This window comes from Rhodnius prolixus, unplaced genomic scaffold, assembly GCF_049639745.1.
Source record: "Rhodnius prolixus isolate KJV_2025 unplaced genomic scaffold, Rpr scaffold_7, whole genome shotgun sequence".
NCBI lineage: Eukaryota > Metazoa > Arthropoda > Insecta > Hemiptera > Reduviidae > Rhodnius > Rhodnius prolixus.
In genome coordinates this window covers 10,455,772-10,476,947 of record NW_027411582.1, presented here as the reverse complement: position 1 = coordinate 10,476,947, position 21,176 = coordinate 10,455,772, and the positions used below count along the sequence as shown (strand labels likewise).

At 33.4% G+C, this 21,176-nt stretch overlaps 1 protein-coding gene and 1 long non-coding RNA gene across 20 annotated transcripts in view; one reads left to right on the top strand and one right to left on the bottom strand.

Moving 5' to 3' along the window:
• Positions 1-21,176, bottom strand: part of LOC141446931 (diuretic hormone receptor-like) — a 323,691-nt gene that overhangs the window by 160,105 nt on the left and 142,410 nt on the right. The gene's annotated exons all lie outside the window — the stretch shown is intronic.
• The window catches only part of LOC141446936 (uncharacterized), a 165,195-nt gene continuing 146,990 nt past the window's right edge, over positions 2,972-21,176 (top strand). The window contains exons 1-2 of the long non-coding RNA XR_012454010.1: positions 2,972-3,162; positions 14,708-14,851. This is a non-coding gene — a long non-coding RNA (uncharacterized lncRNA). The remainder of the gene's footprint in view (positions 3,163-14,707; positions 14,852-21,176) is intronic.

Genomic DNA, 21,176 nt, shown 5'->3' with positions numbered 1-21,176 from the left:
AATAAAAGCGGAAATAAAACTGGAAGATTTTATGGAGTAAAAGAGAGTACTTTCATTAAATAAACCGGATGCAATACAGTAATCTTAGACAGGAAGAATGGCTAAAATCCATCCAATAATAATTTTGGGGCCGACAGGATGAAACTTTTTTTTTTTATAATAAAGTTTATTGAAATTCAATTTATTTCCTATAAATTACATTTTAGATTAAGGGAAGGGATTAGCTATGAGGTTAGCATACTGGACTCCCATGTGGAGGTCCCGGGTTCGAATCCAGCTGCTGACCCTTAGATTTTCTCTTCCTAGGAGCTTCTTACAGCTCACTGTCCGGTGATGGACAGTGTTGTCTGTAACGAGAGAACACTGTCCGGAGGCCGGCAGTGCACTGAAAAAAGCTCCGGGCGCCAATAACCTTAGATGTTGACGCGCCTTAAATCATAAAAAAAAAAAAAATTAGATTAACCTCAGTGATAACAATAAATTTAAGATAATAGATAATAATGGAAATTCCTTTTACACGCAAACGGTGGGTGTCTAAGTTGTGGAAAACTTTAAAGCGATATAAAGAAATGATAGAAAACCAGAACGTATTACTTCTGGTTTTGTATTATATTCTCTTTTCGACCTCTACTTCGTGGGTCAACTCTTAACGTGCCAAGAGAGAAGGTCGGAGAGAAAGAGAGTGAGATGTATGGATGTGTCAGTTCCATGCTCTGGTCCAGCCACTTCAGAAATGCGAGTGAGCGTTAGTCCATGATGTCAGGCCTTGGAGAGCAATGAAATGGGAGAGACTTGGTCCCATTTTATCGTATTTTTTTTTGTATTTTATTTTTAAAATGCCCCCAAAAAAATTTAACCAACCCCCTCTTCATTAATTCCTCTATTCCGTTTAATAGTTGTCTGCTTCTGTAGCAAACAGGAAGCTATCAAATTTTCAAACCATTTCCGAAAAGTTCTTTTTGACTTGCCAATATAGAAATATTTCTGCTTATATTCTTTTGTAAACGAGTACGAAGTAGGTAGACATTCCAGGGAGCTTAGATTTGATGATGAGAAAATTGTTGACTGCTGGCTGATATCAGGGCTTCATGTTTTAGATGCAGATGTTTTACTTTACAATAATGAGCCTTCAACAATACCAACAGTACCACGTAATTCGTAAATGCAATAAATTAAATTTGCATCCCGCAATGGTTTAAAACTTAATTTAACCTTTTACTACTTTTTAACAGTTGAAAGTTAAAGAAAGAGATAGTTATAGAACAGATACTGGTTAGGCAGTCTCTCTTTCTCTTAATTAAATCTCCAGTGACTTCCCCGCTTGGAATAAGTATATACTCAAATTGTTAAAGTGTTTAACTTATTCAGGAACGTTTTAAGATTAAATTAAGGGCTATATATCTTGAGAAGGGAATTTGGAGAGATACAATATTAAGGAAAGGTCTTACCACAAAGTGTTAACTTGCAAGATATAGGTACAATGACAGGAGTAGTGTATCTTGATCAGGAAAGTATGTATGTGACTGCCGCCCTTCTGTCTTTACATCTTTCTTTGAAGTCTTATTGCGACCACATTGTTTGTATTATAAATTGTATTAAAATATTATTTAATTTATTACAGACTGCTTTTATATTTAATAAAAGATAATATTGTATATATATATATATCATTTTCAACTGGCAAAATGAAATACTAAACCATTTTTGAGAATGTGGTTAGGAACCTGCGGTAGTGGTAGATAATATCTCTGACTTTATCCTGTCGTAACATGCATGTTTATTGTATTCCTAACCGGTTTCGAACTTTCATTCATGATCAGAGTTAGATTAATTAGTTTGATGCAGAGATTTCGACTTCACTTATGTTTTCGTAAAGCACTTATATTTTTTTTAAAAATAATTCATAATGGATTTCATTCGATAGTTTTTTTAAATTTTTTTATTTTCTTTGCGGACAATGTGATCCAAAAATTGAGATACTCTGATGTATATGACGTATTTAAAAAACCGTTCGTTGCAAGAAAATTTTTTAAATTTTATTTTGTTTCAAAAATCTATCTATAAAAATCTTAATATTTATACTTGGACGGCAAAAATAAGAAAAACAAAATCATTTATCATTTTATATTCGATAAACCTTCCTTTTTTTGGAAACATAGATATTTAAATAGGACGAAAAAATAAATGCCAGTTTCAGTCATGATATTTATTGATTGTGCCGGAGCTTTCGATCTAGGGACTAGGTCATCTTCAGGGCTTATTATCTATATGATATTTTTACTTGGTTATTTTTAAGTTAGTGCATAAGTCTTATAAGCAGAGCGTTCATAAGCAGACAGGACAGAGGATACACCAACTTAACAATAACCATTGTAAAACAGTACATTGTAAATTAGCCCTGAAGATGACCTAGTCCCTAGATCGAAAGCTCCGGCACAATCAATAAATATCATGACTGAAACTGGCATTTATTTTTTCGTCCTATTGAAATAATGAATTAGTCAGCAAAAATAATGAACATTAATAGATGCAGCATCATGATATTCACCGATAACCAACTAACGCCATAATTCGCTTCGCCAAGCATTTGGCTACTGAACCATAGAAGTGAAAAAGTAAAATAACTTTAAAAAAAATCGCTTTAAAAATTACCAATTCAAAGTTGAAGAAAATTTAAAAGATGTACGATGAATGACAGAGAGTTTATGGTACAATTTTACTGGCTAGATGTGGCTGTATGATTTGGCCAGTAAGACATCTGGAGGTGTTGTCACTCTTCTCTGGGCTTGGGAGTTCTAGGGAGGAATGGCTTCATTACTCAGTGGCCACAATCTCACAGTGCGAGCAAAATAAACTCAGATAATCTCCGAAATATTAAGAACTGATCGTATTTATTTAATATAATATTCTTTAAAGAATCTGTTCTTCTGCTCACTTGTCTGTAACTTTTAATTTTATACAAATTTTTTTTAGGAAACATTATTTACTTGAGATTTCAAAGAGGAGAGAAATAGAGATCTGTAAAAAACAAAAAGTGGTACCAAAATATTTTACATCCGGTTAGTTGCATAGAAATAACCAGAGGTTCGAGTTCGAGTAACCAGAGGTTAAAGCAGAAAAACAAGGGTACAAAAGGAAAAACAAAAAAAAACGTTTTATTTGGTAATAATTCACAATTTACCCTAAGTATTTTAAAGTTTGCATTAAGTAATCTCTTTTTAAGAAAGAAAAATTAAAAATTATGTTCACTTCTTCCAGCCATCTTAATCCCTTAATAATGACTTTTTTTTCTTTTCATTTTTTCGCCAGTGATTAGAAATTAATTACTTTTAATGCATCAATTACCTTCCACTGGATAAGAGATTAAAGTTTGTAATGACTGGATAATCCCACATTAATCCAGCTATTAGGCAAAACCAGAGCCATATTGATCTACTACAATACGAGCAAGATTAAAATTACCCTAATTGAATAAATATTCGTCTTTAAAAAAAATAATGAATTTCCTACGTTAAAAACTCAAAATAGAGTTATGAAGTGTTTTAGAATTTTGATGCTAGAGGTCGTCCTGGTGGTCTAAACTTATTGTGGCATTACTCCAACAATTTAAATAAATTTTGTACAAAATTCGGGGTAGAGAAAAGTTAAAAAAAAAACACAGTTTAAATAGTTAATTATAAGGGTCATATGCAGACGACACAGCTATATTAGCTTCAAGTACACATCCTTCATCAGCTTCATACAAGTTACAGACACACTTACATAAAATAGAATCCTGGACAAAGAAGTGGCGGATTAAAATGGAACCCACAGCATGCCACGTTTACTTTCCGGCGGGACTCCTGTCCACCTGTCCTCTTCAACAGCAATCCTCTTCCTTATACAGATCTGGTGCACTACCTTGGGCTCTCTACATAGACAAGCGACTCACGTGGAACCCACACACTAGACTTAAAAGACAAGCAATGACCAAACGTGCGAAACTGCTTTACAGACTACTTGGACGACGCTACGAATTGCCCATTGAACTGAAACGTTTAATATGCATTACTATTCTCAAACCGATGTGGACTTACGGACTAGAGCTGTGGGGTTCAGCCAAACCTACAAACATACGGATAGTACAAATATTTCAATCAAAACTCCTGTCGACAGATAGCTGACGCTCCTTTCTACGGTGATTAAACTCACTCTTCACCACGACCTCAACATTCCCTTCATAGACCAAATCGCCAAGGCTAAATGCCAAAAATTCCACACTATTACTCTCTCGACCAGCTCTAATCCTCTTGTACTGTCTCTCGCCTCCTCTGACATCCCTAATACTCCTCGCCGACTGAATCGCCAGTGGCCCTGCGACTTCCTTACAGTCTGAAGAACTAAATCTCTACTCTCTCCTACTCGTATTCTCCTCCTCACATTCCCCTCTCTCCTATAGAGAGTGCTACCGCTGGGTAGCTTCTCTCCTCCTGTTCTTCTCCCGCACCAGTTCATCTCATTCACCTCCTATTTACTTATTGAATATATTTATACAGATTGTAAATTACAAAATAAAAAAAAAAAAATTATAAGGGTGGAATACAACTGCTGGCCCTTAGATGTTCTCTTCCTGGGAGCTTTTCTGTTCGTTGATGGATAGCCTTGTCTGTAACGAGAGAACACTGCCCAGAAACCGGTATTGTACCGAAATAAGCTCAGGATACCTCAGATGTTAACGCGCTTTAAATTAAAAAAATAATTTAATGAAGTTGTTTTATCCACTAACGTTTTTTGTTTTAAAATTTAAATTTAACGTTTGCCTCAAAATAACGAGCAGAAGTTAATCGAACTTAAAATTGTAGCTATTAAAAATTTACTCCAAATTTACTATGTCCAAAATCCATATCTGTATTGTAATAGCATTAACTGTGGATTAGAAAAAGCAGTAGGACTTCCGTCATCTCCTTTTGGCGATACTCTAATCAGATTGATCTTCTTTTCATTAATTCTTTATATTGTCCAGCCATTGGGGGATATGCCATCTTCTAATCGGAGATTTTCCTCCCTTTGTTTTTACGTCCTCCAAAGACAGAAGGCTACAGAAGTACTGAGAAGTCTATTGGTCAAAGCTCATCTAATCTGTCTTCAATATGAGTGGTTCCACATCTCCACTTCTACTGCAGTCATCTAGATATACTTCTATAGTCATTTCATTTCAAGAACTAATCGTATTATCACTTCTATAACGAAAGAGGTTTAGACCCCAAAGTTCAACAATAAAATCGGACATCGTAAATTAAATTTTTGTGGTTTTCTTATAGCCTCCACATTTCAGCCAATTAACTGGCCCGGAAATGTAGCTTTGCTGAAGGTAGATTTTCCTGTTTTTTCATAAAATTGAAAATATTCACTTTTCTTACTAAACATTTTTTTAAAATATTTGCAGAATTCTCAATTTGAATTTCCCACTAATAGTGGTGCTGCCACTTTTTCACAAGTTAATAAAATCATTAGATGTAGATCACAATCACAGACGTGCTTATCATTCCTTTCTAGCTTGATTGATCATGCCAATTAACAGATAATTGTATCTTCACCAGAATGAAGGGACCTCAAAAATTGGATTTTTAGGAAAATTGATTGCTTATGCGTGTTTTACAAACTATCTCAAACACTAAAGATGTAGGGAACTAGAAACTTTATCTTTTGATTTGGTCTCCAATCCAAGGGTGGGTGACAGTAAATGGACCCAAAAACTAACGCCCATAAAAAACCCTATTATACCTTTATTGAGCTCATCCTATCGCAAATAACCAGTTTAATAGTAAAACATCAATAGCCATACAGTAACACCAATAACGCGACCGATTTGGTACAAAATGCCTCTTCTATAATCATATAAGAATTTCACAGTTGGTTGGCCTCAGAAATTTCACTTCACGCTTCATAAAGTGAGAAAGATAAGATGTCCCTAGATTAATCTAGGGACACCAAAATCCTCGAGAAAATAGATAAGGGCAATCTAAAGTATTCAGACGCCCCACCCCTGAACTAGAACTAGTTTTTAATTAGCCTTTCATTTTTAACTCCTTTTTTTTCTCTTCTATTTCGCTTTATCTTGGTTTTCTATTGAGAAAAAAAAATATTAATAATTTAAACTCTAAGAAATTACAATATTCTTTAAAGAAAGAAATTCTATTGAATTAATTCTCATCACGAATTGACGATCCATTAGCCTAAACATTTATTCTTCAAGCTCTCATCTCCTCTCTTATCTTAGCAGAAGTGGTGTCTACTAAGATTCTAGGTCAGCCATTTTAAAATAATGATTTAAATCTTTTTAAAAATATATTTTATTTCTTCTTAAAAGCTTATAAAGCTACTAAAACATGAATTTAAAATTTAACTTTAAAAATATATTAATTAATTCAGTGATTATTAATTATTAATTTTTCCTAGCGATTATTTTTCACTTTACATCGACTTTAATTCTCAAAGTTATACTTAAATTTTGTTTGGCATTTTTATTAAAATTTCAATATAATTATGAATAAGGTACGAATCGGAGACTAATTTTTATTAAGACGGAATCTATAAACAGTGTCTTTAGATAAAAAAAAAATCAGATAAGACCTGTGAAATCCATTTTAGTTTAGTCGCAAATCTGGTTGAAAAATTTCGGCCGGAAGCTTATTGATCAAAACGGAATTGCTTTCTGCAATAGTTCGCTTACTAGTTATTCTGTTTACTTACAGAGTGGCGATTGCGCTAAAGATTTTTGATTCGTTTTCAGAGTATAGTGTATTTTCGGCTTAATGACACTCATTTTAATTATTTTGCGTTTTATTCACAAAAATTTGTGGGATTAGTTTATCAAAACCAGACTAACTCTAGCTCACCAGCACAGTTGCCCGAAGTTCAATCACTTGGGAGCCACAATAGTTCAGATTTGACTTTAAAGTCCTTCCGTTTAAGCACACCTAAAATTAAATTTATTTATTTTTAAAGTACTAGGTAAACAGCAGCGTTTAGCTTAATTCTAAAGAAAAAGTTTCTAAAATGGTACTAGTCCTGCGGAAGAATGCATAATAAGCTCCGGAGTGGCTGCCATTGGAGGAAAAATACTAGTTATAATCAACTAAATCTGGCTTTAACGCAGACGCGTGGGCGGCTCCACATTCCCATGTCCATTGTGTAGACAATCAATCGTGTATCGATAGTGTCTATACGCTAGCTGGGCACGATTGGCAATATCCAACAATTGACCATTCAGTAAATAACGTTCTGGATTCATTAAGGGATAATGAAGCGAATGAATACGCTTTTGTTAGCTCGTCCTATTTACCGGAAACTTTCATAGTTCAGTTTCTGTTTTATCTGCTTCCTTTACTGGTATGTAGTACGCTCCAACTACTTCTAGTTGGAATGACTTCTTTCTATAGCTCCAGGGGGCTTTTTGGATGAGAAGTCGACGGGATCATGGTAATACTCGTATCTGGGCTGCGTTTCTTCCCGTTTGGGTGTCATCCGGCTTTATGATATCATTCAATCAGAATGTAAAAAACTGGAGCGAACATTCACCTACCTTGATCTTACAACAATTCTATCTACAATAGCTTCTATAATTATCTTTAACTATATATTTATGTAATTCTTGCTAACATTTTACACAATATTAATTACATATTTATACCTTTTCTCGACTATATACAGTAACTAAAAACAATCAACAAAATCTGCTAGTTAGTTCCGAGTAATAAGAGTACGGTATTCGACATCAGGTTGTCACCTTAAGTGTACTTCAATTTTCTCTTGCCCATTAAATTTTCTACTTCTTCCCAGAGTGGAAAATAAAGGATAAGAAAATAGAAGGAAAGAGAAATGTGACAGATGAAAGATGGCTTACAAACGTATGTGGGAAAGCTTTTAAGGATATCCTTTCCGAAATAAGGAGGAATTCTTCGTAGAGCCAGTGTAGGACATCTTTAGAGACCCTTTATTTATTAAAAAAACAATTATCTGATGTGGACACTCACACTACTTTTTTATTAACCACAATTTACTAATTGAAAGTTTCCTTGATACTTAAGAATTTGAAGTAGCTCTGATTTACTAAAAATCCAGAATTTTACTCAACATTTTGAATTCATGTTGGTATTTTACAAGTTGTTAGGGCCCCGAGTATTGCCCTTATAATGATGGATTAGAGGGAAAAATTAGATTTATATTTCGAGAAAATATTAGTTAAACTGAATTAACCAATTAATCAATCAGTAAAGAGACTGATTTTGTTCAAATACTTACTGTCGGTTGCCATTATGTAACTCTAAGTCAGGGGTAGCCAAACTTTTTAGATCATGGACCCTCCCTATATAATTTTTCGAAATCTCCACAGACGCTATCGACTACTTAAAAGACTCTTAGACGACAGATCAAAACTCTCTCTGGACAACAAAAGACTGATTTATACTTCTATTTTGAAACCCATCTGGGCGTATGGGATAGAGCTGTGGAGTTCAACCAAACGCTCCAATCTCCAAAGGATTCAATCTCTACAATCTAAAATACTTCGAACTATTGTTCACGCTCCTTTTTATGTCTCCAACCTAGACTACACACACTGACCTTAACATTCCTTTTGTCACACAAGTCGCTGAAAACAAGATACAGAAAACTCCACTTCAACCTGCAATCTCATATAAATCCTCTAGCTCAAAAATCTTTCTTCTAGAACTCTTCCTGACAACCCGACAAGACGCCTTAAAAGACAGTGGCCTCGTGATCTCCTCTCCAGTGAAGAGAGTGACTAACCATCCAATATTAGGGAGTGTTACCACTGGGTAACTTCTCCACTCGTTACTTATCATTTATTGCTCCATTGAATCATTGTTACTAATAGCGCTAACGCGCCGATTGTAGAACAAATAAACGCAAAAAAAAAATATTTTAAGTAATTTTTTACATTTTGTAACAATAGTTTTTTGAAAAATATCTTAATGTTGAAATTTAAATACCTTAATATTTATTAAATAATAAAATATGCATTGTGGTACTGGGTTCGATTCCCGATCTTGGCCTTGGATTTTATGTTATTTAATGGTTAAATGAGAAATAGTAAATGCCTCTGTCCACTACACCTAGTAAATGGTAGTTGGACGTTAAGCCCCGCCTGAAAAAAAATAGGCGATTACTTTACTTTACTTACTTTTACTTTATTAAATAATAAGTAAAGTAACTACAGTATTGCTTCTCAATTAATGAGAGATGGGTGTGGCTGGTGTTTCTTTGCAAGGTTCGCTAAATTGGGTTCGAAATTGGTCAATTTTAATCTTAAATCCCCTCGAAACTCCACATTTAATTTATTTCTGTACTTAGTTAAGATTCAACCATATAGGTACTTGGAAACGCCAGCATAAATGGCTGAGCTTATTTCGTCAAATTTTACATATTTTTGCATTATATTTATATTTGTCCAAAATTTGCTTATTTTTTTAATTTTTAAGAAGCGTCTTTGCTTCAAGGTCCCCGATAATGCGCACTGGTACGGAAATACTTGTTTCACCCGAATAAAATATACGTTTATTAATTTATTTTCTATAAAGAAACTGATATTAAGTCAATTATTAAAACATTCACAAATTTTACATACGAAGTTAGGTATGTATGTGTGATTTGCATATTAAGAATTGTTTTTCCTTCGACCCCCCGGGCTCAGATCGACCCCTACTTTTGTTAAATAGAAACCTGGGGGTCTATATAGACCACTTTGGCCGACCTCTTCTCTAAGGCAATTCTCGAATTACAATTTCCAGCGATTTTGTCTTTCGTTTCGAATTTTTGGTAGATAAATTAGTCAATCAGATAAATGCATTTGTAAATTCGACTTTTACCACAATCAGGGGCAACTTAAAATCGAAAATCTGATTTTTTTTTTACTTCCATTTTTTTAGTTGGATTACGAAAAAGTGGGTGGGAAGTCGTACTTGTGGGATTCCAAAGAACTATGGAACTTATCTTGGTTACTGGGAAGAGATGGTGTTTTATAGTTGAGAAGGCCTCCAAGGCAATTCTAGTGATTCACTTCTTTTCTTTTCTTTTTTTGCTTTTTATAGAGCACGTCCTCCGGGTGCGGGCGGCATCTTCTAAATCAGGATTAAGGGGAATAGACTGCGGCTATTCGCAGCTGGAGTTTTTCTCACGTTTGTAAGAGAGAATTCGTGTTTCCGAACCCGCCAGAACGGACATAATGCAGTAGTCTAATCTGAATAACTGGGAGCATCCTGCGCCTTTCTCTCTCTCTGTTATTGGCCCAAACTTAGACACTCAAAACTTCATTTTAAAAAAAAACCTCAAGTCTTTTTAGTGGACAAATACAAATATTTATACAACTATAAGTTATATAAGCCCAAACTGTAGCTACTTGTCTAACTTTTAGACATTAATTTCTATAAGTATCTTAAAACTATGTTTTTAAAAACAGATGTTATAGTAAGGAAAACATGAACTTTCTAAACAGTATGTTTCCCAGATGTATTTTCATTCGTTGTTTATCCTTTCTTAGAAAAGCTGAAATCTATATTAATAAAAGTAGGATAAAATACTTATTTTCCTCCCCCAAATAACTAAAAGAAAAGTTAGAAAAGTGTTCTGCAATAGTTTTTTTTTGTTTTTCATTTTGACTTTTCCAACTGTGGTTCTTGATATATATTTTGAATGGGTAACAGCAGCTGATTCCATTTGTTTGTGTCACGGCCACTGTGATAGAAACTTTTCATGAAGGTTTTCTTATTTTTCCGTCATCTAGGTTTTCTCTTAAATTGTATTTATGTGGTGGCAACATTGTTTATCTCCGGAGGAAAAAATAAAATGAAAATAAAAAGGGAGGCTTATCTGACGGATGTTTTCAATTGAATATTTAAGGGCATTTTAAAATTTAAAATTCAACCAGATTGAAATGCTAATTAATTTCAATTTGAAAGATTTTCAACCAAATTTTCACCCTCTCGCAATGTTTGGATCACCTTTCTTCCAGAAATTTTCCTGATATGGAATAGAATAGAAAATAAATTTATTATTCTGGGACAATTGTCCCCTATAAGAATAAATACAGGAACAAATAGAGGCCTTAACAGTTTGGCCTGTGATTAAACAGAAAATAAATAAGTATTTACAAAAAGTGAAAATAAAAATAACAGCAGAAATTAAGGAAATAAATTAAAACAATTAGAATTTCGGAGGAAGCTGAATAGAAAGGAGATAACTGATTAGACGGGATTTAAAGATAGATAGGGTATAGGAGCATGGCGGACAGATGATGGTAAGGAGTTCCAGATAGAGGTAGCACGTATTAGGAAGGATTTGTCAAAGGATGAGGTACGGTGTGAGGGAATATAGAGATCGGATGAGTGAGATCTGGTATTACGGGAATGGATCGAGGATTTGGAACTTAAAGAGTTGAAAAATATAGGAAGGAGTCCTAGTACACCGAGTTTGAATTGACACGTTTTCGAAAAATCGTAAAGAAAAAGAAAATAGGAAATTGGTTCAAGGAAGCGAGGTACTTAAGGTTTACCGATTTTTGACCAACGGCCAACTCTATCAAATTTTCAAATTCGGAGATTTGAAAAGAAGCGCCTCTAATTTCTCCTTCAAATTAGAGAGTTTACTTTTAAAACACTCAAAGAGTATTATAACTTTAGTTTGTAAAATAGTCTACGAAATATTCAATTAAAAACCCTTACGGGTAAAGTGATGGTTGATTAAGTCGGTAGTATCATTGCAGTACAATTTAAAGACTAAGTTTATTAAATTTTAATAAAGATTAAATTTTGTCACCAACATTCCACAAAGTTGAAGATATTTTTTTCTTCCATAAGCGCCACTTCAGTGAATAGATGCAATTTTTTGCCAATCTTTCTCCCATAAAATTAAATTTTTTTTTTATTCTATCATTGGCAAAATATATCTTTATAAATTCCCATATGTCTTCAATTCTTCAGGGTGCACAACCTGCAACGTTTCTTACAAATTATTAGTCATGTTCGCTCTTCCGGAAGTCAGTTTTCCACTCGTACGAAGCCGACACCATCATATTCTCAAAATTACAGACGTGTTCCACCATTACCTTTTTTAATCTACACCTATTTTGGAACATCCTGGACGTTTCCAAGACATCGCTTTGATCTTATTCAAGGTTGTAGTTCGATCAGTTCCTACTTAGCCGTTTTACAGCTATTTGTAAATGAGTTTTGTGTCCTTTTTAAAATATCTTGAACGTCTGGAAATTTAAGCGTTTTTGTGCATCAATATCCAGGGTTAGAAGGTTATTCCAGACAGGTCTATCTTTGTTCCATTGCTAAACAATCTCGTCAGTGACTATAATGAACAGAGATATTTAGTTTTTAAGTACTTTCTTTCTTCTAAATCAAACTGGTTGGTTAACCACTAATACTGGTAACAACTGACCAAAACATTACCAAACTAACTGAGCGATTGATGATGCCTATTTTAAATAAACCTTCCATATTACAGTCCAGGACAAGAGTACCTGTTAACAAATTAACAAAGTTCTGTCATTCCACAAATACCCAGGAGATGAGAGGCCGGGCAGATGAAAGTTTGGATCAAACTAGCACCAATCCTCTGCCTCTGAATAAATAAATAAAATCTCTGTAAAAAACTGGTCCAGATGTAAACTACGAAATTAATGTATCTCACCATTTCCAGCATCAAATAGATCCCATTTCAGTTACCTTTATTTTTTTTTGTTTGTTTAATTTGCATTTTCTAATATATTCCTGATTGAAGTTTGAATTGCTATCAATTTAAAATTTTAATTAACAACCTTTTGGTCGCCATTTACCCTAAGTCTGATTTGATTTTAGATATTTACCCCATGTGTTTGCACAGATGGTTTCTAGACGTAGAGAGTAATATTGGGAATTACTTTTTAACAGATCGAGATAATTACTGAGGTCCAAGTCAAAGTTTCATATTGAGTTTGTGCCCGAAATTACAGTTTTGACACCCCTGAACACCCCCTGAAAATGTTGCCGGAAGTTTAAAAATAATATTCGGTTTTGGGTTTTTCGTGGGTTCAAGCAAAGAGCAATCACTCACCCAAATTATTGTATTTTTTTTAGTTGTTTCTTTAAAAATTATTTTCAAAGATTTTCTTTAAGGCTGGAAACATAGTGGAGCGGCGGGCAAAGCGGCGATGATAGCGAAGAGCAAAGCGGCAAAAACAAAAACTAGAAATAGATAGAGTTGCTCTATCTTCGCTTTGCTCGCCACTATGCGCGGTCCCATATGTTTACTTGTGTTTGATTTCGCCGCTTCGCTCTTCGCTATCATCGCCGCTTTGCTCGCCGCTCCACTATGTTTCCAGCCTAACTTGTTGGTTGCCACGCGCAATGGCAGGCTTCACTCTAGAGTGCCAATTTCAGTGTAATTTACAGTCTCACCATTTTATATAAAATACAATGGACAAAATGACTTGAATTCTGACTTCGGCTAAAATTACTCATTCGGATTATCGTCTATTTTTTTTAAACATTTCTCGGAAAAATTTATTTTACATTTGAAGTTGTTAAGTTTGCGTCTAACGTTCCTCTTTAGAATAATTTACTGTTTCATCCCCCAATATTAATGAACATTACAGAAAATTCACTTCCAATTTTGTGAAAAAAATCTTTTTACCGCTATTTTATTGGTTATAAGAATGTTTTCTCAAATTCACTCGAAAATGATTGCAGGAACTTCGTTTAAACTTTGAATGATAATTTCTCTCTAACGTATCTATTGTTTTTTATTTAATATTATTTTCAAAAGTAACATGAGAGCTTAATATGTTTGCCCGTCTTCAAGGGAGGCAGAAGTTGTAGCTTTTTGCCAAAATTTTTAGCCAGCAATAAATCTAAGAAATTTTGTATTTATGTGGAACCATAATTTTAAATTGAGTTTATCAAAATAATAATAGTAAATTTTGGATCTGCCATGCCAAAGTCGTGCGAGTGTTAACCCAAAGATTGGCTGGCCTCCGTAAAGTGTTCTCTCGTTGTCCATTGTTATTGCTATAAGAAGCTCCTCGGGAGAAAAAAAAAAAGAATCTAAGGGCCAGCAGCTGGATTCGAACCCGGGATCTCTGCATTGGAATCCAGCATACGCTATCCATTGACCTATTCCTCCAAGACTGTTATTATTATTTTTTTAAATAGTTATTTTCTTTTAATTATGTTATAAATGCCTCTTTTAAGGCAGAAAAGCTCATTATAAACTTATCTAGTTATAACTAATTACAAAATGAAAGTTGACCTATGCTTTGTGAAAGGCGGAAGGAAGGTAAATAAGAGTTCTAGTTGAAATTCTCTCGTTTCCTTTGCTACACTTGTTTTAAATTAATTCCGCCATATGTACGTCTAAAGATAATGAGTGTGTTTGATGTAACATTCAGTCATTTTAGAATTAACATGTAAATGTTATGTTTGATTGTAAAACACAATGTTAAGGAAATGCTCCTTTCATTTAGCCATAGTTTTTGTAATTTTACAACGAAATACGTATGCTGCAGCTCGAAATCTGAGCAATTGTGCTTAAAACACAAAAATTGTACAAGTAGCGTTTTGATTAACAGCTGATTTTATGTGCTCAAATACACTCAAATTAACAATTACTATTATTATAACTCAAATAAAGACTTTTATATAAAAACGTTTTATTTTCTTTTCAGAGATTTTTAAAGGACTAGTAATTCCAAGTGAAACAATTTCGATAACGTCTTATGATCGCAATACAATTAAGAGAAAGGGAAAAGAACTCGCTTAACTCTCTGAGAAACTAATCTAATAAGAAAGAAAACTTATTAGAAAAATAAGTAAGTAAAACTAACATCGCTAACAGTACAATAATGCCTGGTACGAGTATTGTTAGGAAAAGTTTAATATGGTACTAAGTCTGATGATATCATTGATGATGTGGGTGATTTTCATTACTGGCAGCCAGCAAAGTCTTTTATGTATTTAAGAAAACCTAATAACTTTTTGTAAGGAAAACTTTTCATTAATTTTTAGCTCGATATTGCGTTGTAGAATACTACGTCTATATCCCTGACCAGGAGATTAAGTTTTCGATTAAGATCGCTGGTTCGAATCCCGCGCGTATGACTACTTTTTTGTTTGTTAGAAAAAAATTGTTTATAGTAAAGTATGAGCTTCCGCTCTCGTCCCAGGTAGTTGAACGTTATGCTCCGCCTGAAAACATACGTCATATACGTCAAACCAAATCTCTGTTACGGTACGTTCGACTGTATACTCGTGAAAAATATCTAAATATCTAATAAAAAAAAACCCGAAATTTTAATAAAATACAATAAGAACATTATTTGGTGCGATGTTTCCTTTATCTTACCAATAGAACTGCCAAGTATTTTATACGGAGGGGGATGGTGGGAGTCAGCCAAATGATAAGTGGTTGGTACATGTTTGGTCTCCGCATTAGAGATTGGGGAATTACGCACACAAATAGAAGCTCTCAACCCTTATGCAATGCCCGTTTTTACCACCTTAGTTATTATTTATTATTTATTATTTATTGATAACTGTTTAAATACAATTGTATATAACAGTGAAATTTGACCCAACAAAAGAAATAAACTAAAACTGTATAAATTATAAACATAAAGAATAAGTACATAACTTTTATAAATATAATAGAAAATTCCATATAATATTATAATCTTCCTTTTTTCTTTCTCACTCTCCCTCTCTTTCTAATATATAAACAAATAAACATAATATACAATTCTGGGTTAAACTAAAACTAGGAACTAAGAATAAATAAAAGAAAAGTTACAACTTATGTATATAAAAAAAAAATAAAAAAAAAAAAAAAATAGCACACTCTTGGATAACTAGTACATAATATTAAATTTTTGCTTATTTAACTAATTTGGAGAGAATCCCTTAAGTGGAGAGCTTGTACAGTAAAATAAAAGATATTACTAATTTTTTCTAAAGTGTCCACTGTTAACAATATCAAAAAAGGCTCACCACAACCAATTATATATCTATTTATATATTTCTCCCGAAGGGAGTTAAGAGATGGGCACGCTAAAAAGAAGTGGACTAAATCATCTGATTCCAGGTTACATAATATACATTTCCTTTTTATGTCAAATTTAAATTTATGCCCTTGTATACAGATAGATGGATATTTTTTCGAGGCCAGACGAATTTGGGCTATTAACTTGATTTTATTAATGTGAACTTTATTTGCAAGATATGTGCTTTCTGCGGTTAATGGGGGTAAACTATTTTTAAAATAAAGGTTGTAGGAGGAGGTCAGCGCTTTGTCTATATCTACACTTATACAGTTATTATTAAATCTCGTCAATAAATTTTTGAATTGTTCTTTTAACAAATTAGAATTCTGTGCTATCCAAAGATCTTGTGCCCCAATAGTTGTTAAAGAGCTGTACAAAAACTTAGCCCAATTATATGGTACATTTTTACTTTGCATTAAAGCAATCAGTCTTGCAAAACATAATCTCAAGTCGCTCTCCTCAGGTTCCATTAGTAATTTGAGCCACCATTTCAAAGCTCTTTTAAATACAATAGACTTCAAATGTACCTGACAAGTTTCTAACCTAATATAGAGATCGGGGGTATGAAGCGGCAAATTTAATAATATCTTAAAAAATCTAATTTGAATTTTTTCAATAATATCCGTGTAAGGGAGAGCCCATATTTCAGAACAATATAATGAAACTGATGAAACAAGTGAATTGAATAGCAAAATTTTTGGTTTCCATGTATTGCACTTACATTTCGCTAGAACCTTCAAAACCTGCGGGATAGCGACTTTACTTTTAGCAGCAAAATATTCCGATTAGTTAGAGGTTCAGACCTCAGTACGAGCATGATTTCATTTTGCACAGAATTCAAAGCTCTCATTTCTTCCTTTGTAAAAGCTCTTGCGTCTCTAGTTAACTAGGCAATGCATAACGTGAAGCTGTGCAAGATTTTGAAAGAGCACAGAATGCTCTGTAATCTCAAGCTCCCCAGAGATTGCAGAAAAAGTCGCTTGCAGTGACTATTACGACTATTGTAAACATTTTGGTTGTTTTTCCCTGCGTTCGACTGTGTATACACCTCATTGTCGTGATTTTAATTCCGCACATTGTGAGAGGGGTTTTTAAAAAATTAAATCCCGTGCTTAACTGGTAAAGGGCAAACTAAAGATTCAGCTCAGTAGAATCGTTGACAATACCAAACTATCTCAGTATGCTTTGCTTTATGCTCATGACAACAGCGTCTTAAATGGAACATCTACTTTCCTAGCGTATTCTTCCCTCAAGATCTATCCCATCTAGAGCAATTGTATAAATAATACATTTTTATTTATTCATAAAATGAATAGTCAACATGCTTTAGTTACATCATAAAAAATATTACACAATACTTTTACCATATGATAATATTTTTATAAATACCAAAACAAGTCACCTCATTATTTATGTACATGGTTTATTATTATTTCCCTTGACTACAATTGTAAATATTGATTCCGTGTCCCTGGTTTTATTTCTTTCCATTATCATGTCCATTTTGTGTTATTCCTCTTCTACGACTTCTACGTTCAACATCTTTTATCTTAGGAAATGATCTATTTCTCTTCCACATCATATAGCCTATGGTTTCTTTATTTTATTTATTTCTTGTAGTCCACTTTATTATTTATGGTCAAAACTATCCATTTATTCTCCCATCGATTTACACTTGTTCAACTTTTTTTTTAAAGTTGATACAGTATGGATTATATTGTTATATCCAATTTTATTGGCATTAAGATGAGTTTATAAATATTTTCAACCAATAATAATGTGCCTTTGTGATTTCTACTTCAATTTTATGAGTTTCCAATGAATAAGTACTCGTTAAATTTTAACCTTTGACTGAAGAGAACATGATATGTTCATTTAAAAACACTTAAAACTTTAGAACTATGCCAACAAAGATCTAAAGCACAGCAAAACCTAAACTAGATAACTGTGTAAATATTTTGCACCTTTCGAGAGCTCACAACACTGATACTTAACTTATACTCGAAAATTTCTGCGAATTTGTATATAATGGAAGTTTTTATAGAGAAACTGAAACAACCTTGCTTTAATTCAAACAACGTGATTAATTTAGATAAGATATCCATGGATCTAATAATATAGTTTAAGCAATCCCATTTGCTTTGTAATTTTCTGGAAGAGCGGGAGTTAACCGTGTTAAAGGTTATCACATGTTGCACTAAGTCACCTTATATAAATATTATATAACCTAATAGATAATAATCTATAAAATTAATCTGAGATTTTACAGCAATAGAAGGATATTGCAATAATGGAAATTTTCAATTATTGGTTTACGTATCCATTTTCTGGTCTTCTGAGTCCAAATAATGGTTTTTACAAATTGGTTGTGTGTATGTGTGTGTTCGAAAATGATCTCTCGAATCGATGCCCTGGTCGTAAACGTTTTGTACAGATCAGCCAATCAGATGCACTTTTTATCGAATCGATTTATTTATTTTTTCAAGTTTTTGAAAATTTTCCCAAAAATGGTGACTACAATTCTCTTTAAGCTTCGAATGCATGTTGCATGTAAAGAATATCTATGACTTTAATTTGAAACCCTGCCCTTAAATGGGTCCTGGGGGATTAGTTAGGGGTAAGCATTCCTCTAAAGTTTCATTTAAATTTAATGGACTGCCTCACTATTTATTTTATTACTATTATTATTATTTTTTAAATGATTTAAGGCGCGTCAACATCTCAGGTTTATTGGCGCCCGGAGTTTTTTTCCAGTACACTACCAGCCTCCGGACAGTGTTCTGAGGGTTACAGACAACACTGTCCATCACCGGACAGTTGAGCTGTAAGAAGCTCCCTAGGAAGAGAAAATCTAAGGAGACCAGCAGCTGGATTCGAACCCGGGACCTCCGCAAAGCTAATCCCTTCCCTTTTTATTGTTATTATTTTTTTTTTTCGGCATTACAGGTCCATAGCCTTCTTAATTTTCCAATTACTGAGATTTCAATAAGCATTATGGTTTTGCAGGGCAGGGTTGTCGGCCCTACACCCCATTCCCCGATACAATGGAGGACTTAAGATTTATAGGGTTTACTCCCTTTGCCGAAGCTCTCTCCAAAGGAAGGGTGGCCCTTGGGTGTGTAGTATATAAGTGCCTTAGCGTGCTTATTGGTGTGAATTTACAGTTAAGTGTATTGTGTCCCTGCGGGAATTTTATTATTAATAGAAATTAAATACGTAATAAAATTCCAAATCTGAGCGGAATTGCCACTTTACTGAAGAAAAGTTTCGAATTTCATAAATGGCGGTACGAGAAAGACATATGACTGTTTCAAACCCAGTTAATGTGGTTTTTTAAAAAAAATATAAATATATTTTTGGGATAAAGGGGTTTCTACCCCCCCTCTTGCGTTACCCTAGCAATTCTCCATCTTACAAACGTAAGAGTTTGTAAACAAAATTGTGTCTTTTCAATATGAATTTAAAATTTCTTTAAAACAAGATCCTCTTTTACCCAGCTTGAAAGTTTTCTATAGCTTAAACTGGTGCAAAGCTCCTCATCTAAAAAAAGACAGAGAGCCTCAGGCAGAATTCTTGTATGAAGTAGCCCCAAGGATACTGTGGGGATGGGGCCTTTGTATAGTTCTGCTTAGAAAAGTCATTTAGCCTTCTGTAGATCTGCGATGTGGCCGACAAAAGGGCCATTCTCTATCTCTCTAGCTCTTCTTCAATAAGAACCTCCCCCCTCCTCAAACAGCTGTAGACTCTTTTGAAGTCTCTCTTTTTCTTCAAAGTAAAGGTCGTCGAGTAAAATATTTCTTTAGACTTTCTAAAATTTAATTTATCCATATTTAAATTTACAAAAAAAAAAAAAATTCTATCGTTCTTTGAACAAAATATAAAATTTGAATTGAAAAAACAAAAAGCTCGGGGGGAATAAATTCTATTAATTAATTATGTTCTAATTAATTTCTTGTTTGGCTGACAATTTTAATTATTTTAGAAACAATTAAACGGGTTAATCAAATTTTACTTTGTAATAATTCTTTTATTGCTAACTGACATAATACATACTTTATTTAAATCCTAAACTAGCATTAGAATTTATAGTTCGAGCTGCAAAGCCCGAGTAATTCTTTATTTAAAAGTTAATTTAATTCTCTAAACTAGGAATATAAAGTTGGTATTTTTTAACAAAGTAAACCCAAGACTAGACCGTGCAATATAAAGAGTTAACATAAAATAATAATAGTAATTTTTTACTTTAAAGGAACAACTAAGTAAGTAGTTTAGCCAGAGAAAAACAAATTAACTTAAGAATGAAAAAAAAAAGAATAGAGATTTAATGAAAGGGTAGGTTGCTAATCAGTTAAGTTAGCTGGGTCCAAATTATCACCATTCGCAGAATAAATAAAATAATAAAATAATCTCTTTCCCGAGAATGGGTTAGGTTATCCTATATTATCTAGGGAAGTCCCGTTAATTTCTTTATGTGGGATCATAAAACATATATGGAGTTCTGCGATTATAATTATTGTCTTGTAAATAACTCGCTTGTTCATTGATGATTATGGTCCATTGGGAGTTAAATCCCTAAGCTGCCACCAGGGCCAGATTTTCCTATAGGCTAACTATAGGGCCTCAAGATCAAGAGCGGCCTACATTCAAATTGTTAGCAAAATTAAAATTACACTATTCTAAAAACATAACATATTATATTAACAGTTAACATATTGATATACAGGGTGAACGTTTTCTTGTTAAACAAACGTAATTTCTCATACGAAGATAAAAGGAATCCTAGAAAATTATATACCATTTGAAAGCCCATTAGTCAAGGAAACTTTTATAAAAAGTGGCCAGCACCTAGGTCTGATAATGATCACGTAAGGGCCGAATGAGTTTTCTTAAAAATTTCGATTACTTTTATTTTTCCCAGTATTCGGAGGAAGATTGAGGCTGTTTGGAGAATAACTTATGCTTCGAAACGGTGTCAATTTTTAGAAAATTTATCTATCTTTCTAACCGTGTCATCAGTATCAGAATTCGGACTAAAAATGTCTGAGTAATAACATTTTTATTGGAAAAAAGTAATAATTTTAGGAAAAAAAATTAAAGT